Genomic DNA, 14,527 nt, shown 5'->3' with positions numbered 1-14,527 from the left:
CTATTCATCAACAGGTTCGAGAAGCACTTCCTGATAGATCCACAGGTGAAGGTCACAATCTCGGACCTGGTGATTTCGTTCTCCTGAAGTCCTTTGAGAGATCGAGCAGTTTGGATCCAAGGTGGCGTGGGCCAGAGCAAGTGCTACTTGCCACGAGGACAGCAGTTCGAGTCACGAACCTGAAAAATTAAATACACAGCACCCATTGCTGGCGAGTACTTCCTACCTTGGTGGAACCTGCTGTGTTGACCGATCATCGAGAGGTTCTGACTGTGGAGAAAGGCCGTGCTGTGACACCTGACAGATCTGAGGAGTTCTTCCTGGACCAGACAGACCCTGGAGCAACATGATATAATTTGAGACAGAGAGAAAAATCTGCAGCGCTTGTGAAAGTTGTCTGAGCATTCCCTGGGTCAGTGAAATGGAGAGCCGATGTGGCAAGGGGGGGGGGGGGATCAGCCCTGCAGTAGTGACACCCGTCTTGGCCCGTGGTGAAGAAATCAACGGCTACCCAGGGGTAAGAGCTCTGACAACTACTTTAGTTTCAGGAAGAATTGTTTTGTGCTTTGACTAAAATGGAAAAGAAGAAGATTTTTTGCGCTGTAGGGTTTGTTGTTGTCCTGGTGATTGCGGCAACAATAACATGGTCTGTTGAGGAGACAACTCCTGCTCATGAGTTGCTCGTTGTTACTACACCGACACCAGAGGAGCTCCCATATCAAGAATTGAAGCATCAACAATCTTACCTCAATAACACTTTTATTCAGATGTTACATCATACCCATATTGCTACGAATGCCACAAACTGTTGGATTTGTGGGATGATGCCTGCACATCAAAAGAAAGGAGGAACACCGTTCATACCTTCCCCTTTTCGCATAATGGCTCCTGTCGAGCCTGGTATACTTTGCTTTTGCGACTAGGAAGCCTACTGTGGGCAGACTGCTTTTCCGGTGAATAAAGAGTGCCATCAAGACAAAGATGGGTATTCCCAAGCAAATGGAACTAAATAGGAGTGGGAGGAATATCGACCGGACAATATTTCAACGCCATATATCTTCACCAACACAAGAGACTCTGTCAATGCTCAAACACAAGCAGAACTATGTGTACAGAGCATTGGACATATCCCTGTTGGGATCAGCGACTTTATTACTGTGCTGAATATAGATGGTTTGAACAACAGTACCTATTTAGCTTCGCATAACACCTATTTTGTGTGTGGGAATCATGGATATTATCGATTGCCAGCTGGTTGGATAGGAATTTGCTATTTATCATTTTTGGTGCCCCCTGTATTTCTGGCACCTCCGTTGTATCAATGAAATCTTAAATTGTTCAACAATATTACTGTAAATCGATATAAGATAACTTTGAATATTGATAACGTAGACCAAACTGACACAAGTCTACAGCCATATATAGATTTTAATTTAGGATTGTTCTTTTTTGTGGGTGCTGCATTAAATAGCAGAAAGTGCGACGATTAACTAGAGTTGTAGAAACTTTACAGATCAAACAGCTGCAGCTCTAGGAAACCTCACTGAAGAATTACAAATTGCTAGAATTGTGGCTTTACAGAACCGAATGGTTCTGGACGTCATGCTAGCAGATAGAGGTGGTGCATGTCGCGCTATAGGTAGTAGTTGTTGCATGTTTATTCCAGATCACACACCATCGGTGTATAAAGCGATTAATAAACTTCATAAAATCGCTGCAGACCTTCATACAGAACATGGTACGTGGACTTTTACAGGGTGGCTTTGGACTCTAATTTCTGCCTGGGGCTGGAAAGTATTGACTGCTCTATGTATAATAATTGCAATAGTCTTTACTTGTTGTATATGTATCCAGTGTAGTCCGATGATATGTTCTATGTGTTATACTGCTTGCATACTGACCAAAGGAAATGTTGTAGAAGTCAAAATGCAGAATAACTTGAATAAAGAGATAGCTGATATGATGGTCATTGATATAAGGGATGAGTATCTAGCTTATCCCAGGAATTCGAATGTCTTCAGCTAATGCTGAAAGGGTCGTCTGTTGTAAATCAACGGTGATTGGGTTAAGCATTAGCAGAAGACATGCTGTATTTGACCATTATCGTAGCAAACGTACCGACTCCATTTTGTATTGGTAGCGGCCATTTTGTATGCCATACGTCGCCATGTGCTCATCATGTGATTTCTCCTACCTCCTTGTTAACTACGCCTGAAGTCTGCCCGGCAACAGGCTACATTTAGCATCCCCCGCTTCCAGCACGTCCAGACATGCTCAGTAGGGTCTACGGCCGTTACTAATTAGTTCCAGATAGGAATGTGTTTACTAGTTTCCGAAGACTGTTAGCTCTGCCCACTTATCGATTGTGCCTTCCAATATGTCCTTGTATGGTCATGAAACTGCTCTTGTCTTCTGTACCGCCTTCTTTTGAGCCCCCTCATTGTGTATAAAAGGGGCCATGTGCTTTAGTTTGGTGTGCTACTCTATACAATACTGAAGGGTGTTGTGTGGACTGTAGTACCACCTTTAAAGGTTTAATAAACTTTGCTTTTGTATTTTCCAGTTTTATTGCCAAGTTCTTCCTATGGTCTGAGGACTCCGTGCAGAGAAGGGCGAACCCCTTGCACTAAGTAGGCCTAGCTGAGGTTTGCTTACAACAAATAGAGCAAAAGATCACTTCCCACATGCTGCATGCCTAATTCTGGACCTCGAAAAGGCCTTCCATACACTACTATGGCCATACCTACTCTGCGTCTTCCATACATGCGTGTCTCTATATGCAGAATATCTTTTGATCTATGTACGGGATATCATGACTGACTTCACACCGATATGGACAATATTACAAGGCTTTTGCAGAGGCCTCTGGACTCAAGGTCAATAGGGAAGAATCTACTATTTTTCCACTAAGCCCTCACCTAGCTCCCACGGAGATAACGCCCCAGACACTTGGTTGGAGTGGAGAAGTGTGGCTCAATGGTTTAGAGCGGCAGACCCTGATGCAGAGGTCTGGCCCGGGACCAGGGTTCAATTCCCGCCTCGGTGGGTCTTGGGCTCAATTTCCTCAGACCTGATAATTATCGCCTCGGTGCCTATTCTAATCATGGGTCCCACTCTGCAACTCTGGGCAATAGCTTGCTTAATTTCCACAACAGCCCCAACAGCGCTGGGATGCCTGGCTTCACCTTGGGGGTGCCCAGGAGTGGACATTTCACAGGGAAAAGCCAGGAAGGGTTCCACAGCGGTATGCAACAGCGCCAGGAAACCCCGGTTGGGGTATAAGTGCGCTTTACAAGTACAAATTCATTTAATTTCATTTTGGTTGGAATGCTGCGGAACCCCGGTATCTAGGATTGAGACTGTATCACTCACCCAAGAACAAGGGGAACCATTGCAAGACATTGGCTGGGCTACGTACGGCGGTCACCTTCTGGAGGACCCTACCATTGGCCCCCATAGGGCATGTAGCCCTATCAAAGATGATTATGGTACCCAGACTGCTCTACTCCTTTACTAATCTCCCAGTAATACCACCTCGCTCCTTTTTTCAAGAACTAGACACGTTACTACATCATTAATATAGAGGGGTGGTAGGCAAAGGGTAGACTTACAAACACTATACTTATCCAGTACACAAGGGGGTCTGGGAGCTCCCTCCTTTGAAGCTTACTTTTTAGCAGCTCAACTTCAATGGCTATCTCATCGGACAGCAGAGCACCACGTAGAGGAGATGTTCTACAACGATGGCCATGTACCTCTTTTAGCTATCCGGAGACTACTGATGCCGGGTACCAAGCCTATGCGTACACACCCCTTACAGGTATCAATAGCCTGCAAATGCATGATGCGTATACGTCAAGAGGACAGCGCCTCTACTCCCCATTGCTCCCATTAGTAGGATTTCCCCAACGGGAGAAATATTATACCTCCAGAGCCCTCCAGATATGGACCAAGCACGATGTGACAGAGGTCGAGTCCCTGTTCGAGGATGGGCAGCAGAAAACATGCGCCCAAATAAGGGAAGGCTACGATCTTTCCCCAGGACAATTCCTATTACATAGACAATTAGTAGATAGTACCCGAAACTGCTGGGATCTCACTGAAGGGGAATCACCGACACACCCGGTGCTCCACACTATTCTGCGTATGGGTACGGGAACACCCTTAGTCACTTGGCACTACAAAGCAATCCGGAAACTGATCACAGCTCCCATGCAAGTCTTACAGCAGAAATAGGAGGACGAGATGGGACGGGTGTTCCATGACAAAGAATGGGAAAAGGCACTGGAGTACCCAAAAAAGGTTTCTATGAACGCATGATTCAAAAACATTCAATTCAATACCTTACATCGTGCATACTTAACACCTCACTGACTCCACCGTTTTTACCCTGATACACATTTTGCGTGTCCCAGATGCCAGACTCCTGAGGCAAATTTTAAACACATGTTCTGGAACTGTCCCACAATCCAACAGTATTGGGATAGGGTACACCAGACACTCCGGGCGACAGTCAACCTTATGGCCATATCTACATGGGAGGCGCGCGCTCTGGGAATCTTCTGCAGGCGGAAGACAGAAAAGGTGCAATGCCGGTTTGCATCCCTAGCCATTTTTTTAGCGAAACGTGGAATAGCCATGCATTAGAGGGCCCTGGCAGGACCCCCAGAAGCGGCCTGGATAGGCGCCGTGAAAAACTGGGGGGCGGCAGAGGAAGAAACACTGAGGTACAAGGAGGTGAAAGGGATACGTAAACATGCCATCTCTTTACTAATTGTTAATATGTGTTGCCAATATGTGTGTTTTTCTTCGTGTGATATGTTTTTCTCCGTTTTTTTCTCTGAATGTACTTTGCTGTACTTTTTTCAATCTCCATTTAAATTCACATGATGTTATGGTGCATGTAAGTGTTTTCACCAAATAACACATTTCTCATATGTGTTTAATATTGCAAATATCGGTTCATTTTCACCGCATATATTTTACTAGGTATGTTCAACTAACAATTTTGCAAGCATTGCTAATATTGAATTGAAATTACTACAACTAACATGATGCCTTATGTTTGTTTTGTGCAAATAGTATTGCAATGTTATTTTGGTCATTATCTCTTTTCTTTCGTATTTTCACATATGTTAAATTGTAATGTATTTTTCAATCTCTATTTTATGCTGTTTTAAAATGCCATATTTTGTATACTTTTGTATGTTGTCACTTTCTGTACTTTCATTGAATTAATGTCATTTGTTTCACTAATCGAAGTATGATGATTTAAAAATGTTAATGTATGTATATGTTATGTTGTATGCTGAATATAAGTTATTTTGATAATAAATGTACTTTGCAATGTTCATATGATCACTAATGCTATTTATCTTTTGAAGTTGTATAATTCACAGATTTTTACCCTGCTAGGCCTTGGAATGGTTCATTTTGCATTTCTCCTCTTTACTGTGTTGTGCTAAATGTTTGCTTAATGTTATGCACACTTCCTAATTTTTCCCCCTTTTCAGGACATAATTTTTCCAGCTTTTTGGAAGCAGTTTAGTGTGTAATTTTACAGTTTTTGCAATTTATCATAATACTAATGAAAGTTATATTCAACATAATAAATCATTTTTTTTACTTTTAGGTTGCTTCCTTCTCTCCAACAAACTCATTTGATGTATCACCCAGATTATTAAATTAATCTTTATTTTAATGTATAATAGGACCAACGCCCACAGTATGTGGACAACAATCTGCCACTGCTACTGACGATCCCTCCACTACAGACCAGAAATAAGTCTTCAGTGAGCAACCCTCTCCTGCAAGTTTGGATGAAGAGGAGCAGCCTGGTCCATTTATTCTGCCTGGGCAGACAGCTACATTGAGTCTTACTCGTTCCCACAAGTACACCTCCCACCCCAGCTGTTACATTCCCCAGCTTCTGGATACCTTCACTTCCTGTGTCCAAAGAAACATCACCCCAGTCTAGTGCCCCACCATCCAACACCACTACCAATTCCAGTCCAGCCAGGTCCCAGTGGGATGGGAAACACTAGGTCAATCGCACAAGGTACTGAGAGAGGGTTTGTGGGAGGGATTCTGTGGGCCAGCTGAAGATCTGGCTACAGCTGATTACATAAATCAATAATAGTTTGCTACTTAATCAGGATTTTTTCATTATATCCTGTTCGTCCATGGTGGCAAGGTCTGGAAATGATAATCTACTAACTCTCCCTGGGTACATCAGTCTGCATTTAAAACTTTTAAACAATTGTCGCACATTTTTGCAAAAATTTCGTTTTAAAATAAGACACATTTAAATTTGTTTTCAGAATAAATGCTTTTTTAAACATAATTTTAGACAATGTTGTTGTTTAATTTAAAAAAATTCAAATGTTTATGTGTACTTTAAAAAAATACATTTTAAATGTATTATTTACACCTTATTCATTTTTTTCTTCGAAATTTCCGTCAACAGAAGCATAAACAAAACCACGCAACTATCGCATTTAACCACAGTAACACACCGCATAACACTTAATTTGTCACAACAAATGTCTAACATTAGCATTTCATATATGTAAACAAACCAAGCACCATTTCGAGTGGTGGTGGCGCAGTTAACATGTATCAACACACTGTTTCACAATCTAAAATATTAGGTCCCTGACCACGCTGTTAGGACATTTCCGATTAGATGGAAGTCGGCGGAAGTAGACCAGATGGTGAGAGGGAAACTTCATGACAGACACAGTCTTAGGCTAACGTGTGTGAAAGCAACATACGAAAGCCAATGGAGGTGTCTGCCTCTGTTGACAATCTCACACATCATGTAGATGAGTGTGGCATTTAAAAAGCTGCTCACTTACCTCCTAACTTTGCAATCAACAACACCTCCTTAACTTTTGCTGCTGTTTCCGACCTCTGGAAGCCCCAATGGCATGAAAAGCAGGAGACAGGGCCCTGAACTTCTCACTAGAGGAGCTGGACATGCTGGCTATTGAGGTCTTTTCCCAGTACATATGAAGTCAAAAGGAGTGGAAGAGTTGTGTTGAAACAAGAGGGGTAACACCAAAATTGATGTTAGACCCTCAATAGTGTTGTTCTGCCAAATACATGTCTTTTGTTGGCATAACAAGCCACTGATTGTCATATCATTGGGTCTTTTACCCCACCAGGAGGGGTTGACTCTTGCAAGTGAGACCGTGTGTGATCCACCATGTGAGGAAAAAGGGTTTAAAAATGCCTCCTAACTTTAAAATAGATCTGTTTTATTAAGACGATCAAAGATAGTAGTTTGGTTAAAAGAATGAGAGCTATGAAAGGAGAGGTATTAGGTGTCTCTCACATTTATCTTTTGGAGATCTAAGTCAACATGTTTCAGCCTTCTTAGTTCCCTATGAGTCAATGGCTTTTGTTCCGACCTATAAGATATTTTTGTAGCATTATCTGTTATTTTTGCACAGATAAAATAAAATATTTGTATATGTCTTTACAGCATATTCATGAGCAGGCAAAGGTAATATGGCACAAAAAAGCAACTGGCCACTGTGTTTCGGGTAGTGATACAGAGGGAGAGAGACATGAAATGGAGGCCACCAGCTTGTCATCATCTTCAGAGGCCTCCACAAATGACTAGTCCCTAGTGGTGGTGGACCTCACAGGAACTGTCAGAAACTCAACCTTGGCCACCCCCCAGAGACCCATCTCTACCCTCAATCTTTCTCCTCCCCCCCCAGTTGCCCAAACCCAGCTCCCAAAAAGGGGTGGGATATCCTTCACCACAAGCACCTCACCACCTGCCCTGTCACTCAGGCTCTGCTGAGTGAGGAGGCTATTGACCTCTTACTCACCATCCCTATAAATCAGACTGTGATACTGAATGGCTTTCAGGGCCCTAGCTGCCAAATGCAACAAATGGTTGCATTTATGGACGCTATTCACAGTTCAATGTCTGGCATGCAGAGATCGCTGGCAAATTTAGACTGCTCACTCACCCCAGCTCCAGCTCGGATCCCTTCCTCAATCCAAATCCCAGCTCCCACCCCAAGCCAAAGCACATTCACTTCGTTGCATGCAGCCACTCCAACAGACACACATATACACAAACACCCAAAGAAACACAAATAAACGCACAAACAACATACACACACTATTAACACTACACTCACAGGTACCAAAACCACCTCCACATCCACCACAACCACCATCATGCCCACAACCACCACAACATCCACCACATCCACAATCACCACAACAACCAGCACACCCACAAGCACTACAATTGCTGCCACGCACAAAATACCCACCACACCCAAAACCACCACCACATTCACACCCAAAACCAAACCAACTACCTCAACAACACACTCATCCAAACCAACACACTCACACACAAGCACACCTACACACAAAACAACATGAACCAAAACCAAATGCAGACACTCACCCGAATGCCAAACACCATCCAAACCACGCACATTCAAATGTACACCGCCTACACCAGACCTACAAGCAAGTGCTAAACATACAGACACACGCACACCACCCTCTCCAACTCCCTCTACTTCCAAAAATCAAAACTGTCCCGCCCCTCCTACCGATACTCCTGCTCCCGATTTCACATCTCACCTGTCCTTAATCCCTGTCAAACATAAACCCACCCCTCCTAACAAAGATCGTTGAGGTGCCTGCTCTATGCCCCACAGACCCCCTTCCTGATGAGGTTACCCTTTGACAGTATGTTTAGGAAGCTGGTTATGGGATACAAAACCACAGCCTGTTGGACTTCGAAACCCTTTTGTTCCTCTTTTATTTGTTTTTGTGAAAAAACTTTGAGAGAAGTATCTCATTTATGAATAAAAACATTTTACTTTTAGATTATTATTCATGTACAAGTCATTGAATATTTCAAATGTTAATGATGAAAATGTGAAATACAAATTCTTACTGACATTTATGACGGAAGATACAAAAGGTTTCTTTTAATTACATATTTGTACAGTCCAAATATTAGTGATATTAATTTTCTACTGGACATTAAAATTATTGTGCAAGAATCCTTTATGATAAAGGACACTTTTATTTTTTTAAGTGTTAAATCAGGTTTGTTTATTTTCTAACTTGATAAGTGATAAAATTAAACACATGTGCATTATAACTTAACAAAATATTGAGAAATGTAAAAGTTTGTAAAATGAAGTAAATTCACAATTTAAATGATTCCAGTAACGTGTAATGCATATGTTTTTATTTTGATAGTTTACGCTAATTGAACACATCTGTATGTACACTTTTATTAATATTGTTTGTGTTCATTATCATGAAGGCAGCTTGCACCAAATTTGAATTTAAAATAAAATTATGCAGGTGTTTTTTAAATTTTTCTTAAACGACAACATTACACACATATGCATTACACATTAGTAAAATATTGCATGTACGAGAGATTTCAAAATGCATGAGTCTCTGGCTAATGTGAACAGAAAATTCAAATGGAAACTAACCTTTGATTGTGGCGGCAAAGGGGTTGATTTGCTATGTTGTCAAGTAGCAGCAGCAAAGGGAGCACATGGGTGATCGGGTTTGCCGGAAATGGAAGTGAAAAAGTAAAAAAGGTGAGTTTCTATCTCTTGTACCTTAGAAACTGCCAACTAAGGTGTTGAGGTTTACCCACCAAACCACATTGGCGGGAAAACACATTGTGATTGGCCGGGCGGAAAACTTGGTGTACTCTCTATGACAGGTGCCTTTACCTAGGGCGCCATCGACTTGGGTGAAAAATTCTGGCAGAGATGGCCGCACTTGGACAAACTATTGTCAAAATTGAGCAGCCGGTCGCCTAGTAGATGGGTGGAGAATCCGACAATAGAATGACAGTGGTATCATATCCACCAAGTTTAAATCAGTCTCAAAGTGTTTTTCCAACCCAGCAATGTACAGGGTGAAGAGCAAGGTTGGAGTACATAGGCCTGATGGACCCCTTTCCTAGATTTAATTTTCTCTGTACAATCACCATTTGGTCCAAAGCTGACCCTTACTGATGTGCTCCAACACAATAAAAGAACACAAGATTGTTCCCCAGTTTCAAGACCTTGGCAAAAACCACACTGGGTCTCTGAAAATATGTATTTTTCTTTGGCCCAAACCTCCAATTTAGCCAATAATACTCTGCTTGAATTTAAACAGTAAAGTCGAATAATGAAATTGGACAATAACAGGTTGGCATGTTTCTGTATCCGTTTTTAAATATTGACACAATAATTGCCTTTGACCATTGCTCTGGCATATTGCTCGAGATGGCTGCTCTGGTCAAGTTGGTTAAAATGGGTGCCCATAAATCGATGTTGTCCTTGAACATTTCCATGGGCACTCCATCTTCACCTGATACTTTCCCGACTGGCTGTTCTTTATTAGATTATGACATCTGCCACTTGTATGGTGTGTCCAAAATCCATAAATCCCTTTTTATGAACATTGGCACCCAGTATGAGGAAGTTGATTGAGCACTCTGAAATGCAAAAGCCTTGCTATAATGTTCCACCCAGTGATCTTCTGGAATTAAAAATTACACCTTTGATGCCTTCCTCCTCCCAGTGATCTGCTGGAATTAAGCATTCCACCATTGGTACCTCCCTTCTATGAAATAAGGCTACAACTCGCTGCCTCCAGATCCTTCCGTGCTTTTTACCTAATTTAATCTTTTGTAAGGAGATTACTTTCTTATGTCTCTTTCTACAAATCATAACTTCTTTCGACCTAGGATATTTTTTGATAGCAGTATGAAGCTTTTTATTGGCTGAAGAACAGGCTGATTCAAAACGATCTACAAACTTGAACTCCTTCATGTGTGCTGTTAATAGTTAAGAGAGACCTCAATGAGGCTCAGAGTGTGCTAAATGAATGGAGAGTTGCTGATGGGTCTGCATCATAATCAAAGCAAGCACTACTGTTCTTCATATTAATGCTGAACAGACTTCAGGAATTGAGCCAGGTTTATTTTGCTCCATTTTAGTCTCAATTCTTTGTTTTTGACTATTTAAGACTCTCACCTTTATGCATTTGCCCATCGTGTCCCCTTAACTCTAATTGTCACTGTTAGTGGATTATGGTCACTATTGCACCTGGGTATAATCCTACAATTCAACAAGCAGGCGGAGATGTCCCTAAAATCATAATAATATCTATCATTTTTCTTAATCGTTGTAAAGTTTATAAAACATTATATGGAGATATTAAGGTCAAAATTCCTGCGTATATAAGTAATAATAGAAATGTCACTGATAATGTTAGCAGATGGTTCATTCCTGACTTCCATCTACTTGAAGGCCGCATGACTCCAGATGCATTGCCTTGTGTGACCTTGCGAAAGGAGTTCACGTGCGACTAATTAAAAGCCATATGCTGGTGGATTCTCCTGTGAATTACGCAAGGATGTCTGGTGCTTCTCAGTCTATTTTCGAACTTACATTTATTGGGCCAGTTTCATAAAATGTGCATGTATTCAAAGACACTTGCTCAGCCCAAGAGCAAATATTCTTAATAAATTGTTTCTAAGACTTAAAAAATTAGCCCCTATTCTTGTGAAAGACATTTTGGCGGAGACGTGCACATTCTCTTCTGATATTGATTTCAAATGGCTCATGTTTGGCTATAGATATCCATTTAACCATGCATACTTAAAGTAAGTTGAAAGCTTTCTTACTACTCTGACCATGAGAGCTAGCCCACTAGATATCAGACAAATTTCATTCAATCCATATCACCAAAGTAGGGTCGTTTAAATTAATAATACAAAAAGATTTCTATGTTGTTCCTCTCTAAAAATCGAAGCTGTTTGAAGACGCCAAGTGGCTGGATCTCACTGTTCCCTAGAAAAGGCAGTAGTGGAGATCCATGTGTTGGATCATAATGCCCTCACACAGCCTTTCAGGTGTCATGCTTCGTCATGTGGGCTGCTCCTCCTTGGGGCAGCGGTGCAATACCCTACGGGCTCCCTAAGAAGCCTTTGTCTGAGATCTTCTGTCCAACTGCCGTATGGTGAAGTGCGGGTGTGGGGCCATTGTAGTGTAGATGCTGTGATGTGAAATAAAATAGGGCTGGGAGTACCTAGAATGGACAAACTTTATTCTGGGGGTCTCCTGTCCTAATTAAAAGCAGTATAACAAGGCGCTGTCATGACCAGTTTACATGCCTATTTGCTCTTGTTAAAGTGTGTGGGTCAACATGTTTCTCGCTAATGGTATATTAACCCTGCGCTTTTTCAGGACCTAGCAATAGAGCTATCTACAAAAATTAAAAGGTAAACAAAGTTTGAGTAAAACAGGGATAACACTTTTACCCCAAGTCATTTTTTAACCTGCCTGGATCTACCTGTGGGGGTTTAAATAATAATCACAAATCTGGGCTCTAATGCTTACTTTCCTTTGATATTAATATTAACAGGTAGTTTATAACGTGCTAAACAATCAGACTTAAATATTACTATGGGTCTATGGCTGACTTTTTCGTGCAGCTTTACATTTTGAGTCTGGTAAACATAATGACATTTTTCTTACCCTAGGGCACAGTTTCATAAGGAAGATTAGCCATTGACCTTTAAAACTCAGTAGTGTCTCTGAAAAAAATGTCATCAACTACTTGATTCCTCTAGAAACAAAGTGGATAAAGGCAATCTTTGGAGGTGGGCATAATTTCTTCAATCTGCTGTTGGGTGAAAATCGTTCCGCATAGAAAAATCATTCTCTGTAGGACTCAAATAACTACGACCTCTTTTCCATTATTAGGCAACTCAATTTCCTATTTGCAATCTGCCTTTGAATAATTTATTGGCACCCTGCTCATCATCATAACAGCCCGTCTGAAACTCCCAGGTGAGGCCCCTTCCAAAAGGGACCACAACAGGGTCCCAGAAATGGGTCCTATGCACACTGTGTCACTGGAACCAAGGTATAACCGACTGATGAGCCCTAACATGCGTGAAATCGGTCTTGGGCTGCTTGTTTTCCATTTCAATGAGGATCTAGCCTGGCAGTATGGGCTTGACAGTTCCCATTGGAGTCTGATTTGCATAGACTGGGTCTAAAATGAGATGGCATGGTGTTCAAATTAACTGTGGACTGGACTAAGGCCTGAGGAATTACCAGTGGCTGAGATCAATTAAAGCATTCTGTTCATCATTTTTGTGTATACTTCAGTGTGATCTCTTAAGTTGCATGAATATGTCCAGACGTTAGTCCCAGGCATACTGTGCTACTGAATCCAAGCTTTACCCCACTGATGACCCCTAACAAGGGTTAAACTGATGTTAAGTTTCTTGTGTTCCAGTTCAGGGAGGACCTGGCTAGGCAGTTCGGGATGGTATGTTCCTGTTGGTGCAGGGTCAAGACTGATTTTCAAAAGACTGGGTCAAAATTGAGGTGGCATGAGGAGCAACATAACAATGGATTGTGATGCAGCCCGAGTAATAACCAGTATTGTGACCAATAGGCCCAGACATTGATACTGAAAGACAGTGGTCCCTTACAAGGTGAGTCAATATAAGTAGCCACAAAATTACAATCAAGATTTGGTCTGTGTGTGTCTAGATGGACAGGTTACAATGCTAACAAGCAGATAAATAAAGCAAAACAATCCTAAACAAATGAGTGAGCAGGTGTTGAAGGGGTATAGGGAAATCAGCCAATTTCTTTAACACAGTCAGGTGACTTGAAAGTGATTTGTACAGAGAAAACGAAAATAAGATGAAGTCACAATTGCAAAAACATCTTGTACTCCACAAAATACACAATTAACAGTAGGTTATGGGATTATCATCAGGATTGAGCAATAAAGCAAATTCCTGGGAAGTTGCTCAAATGAGCCGTGGGGCGGTCGGTCCTGTATAACCGCTTGCAGCACTGAGGGTAAAATGGCAGCCAGAAAGTTGCAATGGGCCGGGACCGGTAGGGTCATACGGAATTTCTCAAGCAGTCCTCAGAAGGGGTAAGAGACCGCACGAATCCTGCGGGTTCATAATAATTAACGTCTGGTGTCGGTGAGGGATGAGGTAGTGGGACAATGGGTGACCCAACAATGGGTGACCCAACCATGGTACTGCAATGCGAAAAAAGCTGCCCTTTTTGCATTGCAGTACCGTGTCATCATGGGCTCGCTGACCATGTTGGCAAGTGGAGTGTTATGCAAGAATACACTTCCACTCCAATGCTGTCATCGATTTTTTAAAAAGTTTTTAAGTGCATCAGTAGATTTCTACTGTGCACTATGGCCCAGATGCATCAAGCCTTTGCGATGCTTATGCATCACACAAGGTGATGTAAGGACAACGCAAAGGTTTCAGTAATATGTCCAAAGGCACGTGGGGGCTATTTGTGCCACCTTGCATAGCTTTGTTAAAAGAATGTAAGGCAAATGCTACAACTTGCACTAAATTATGGTACATTTCAAGTTTGGAGGCTTTCAATGGTTGGAGCATGGGCATTCCCGTGCATACAACCACAGGTTTGGGCATTCTTAGATTGAATATAGCTTGTATACTGGG

The sequence above is a fragment of the Lissotriton vulgaris genome, unplaced genomic scaffold (assembly GCF_964263255.1).
Source record: "Lissotriton vulgaris unplaced genomic scaffold, aLisVul1.2 SCAFFOLD_1896, whole genome shotgun sequence".
NCBI lineage: Eukaryota > Metazoa > Chordata > Amphibia > Caudata > Salamandridae > Lissotriton > Lissotriton vulgaris.
Note: the sequence above shows the minus strand (reverse complement) of the source record.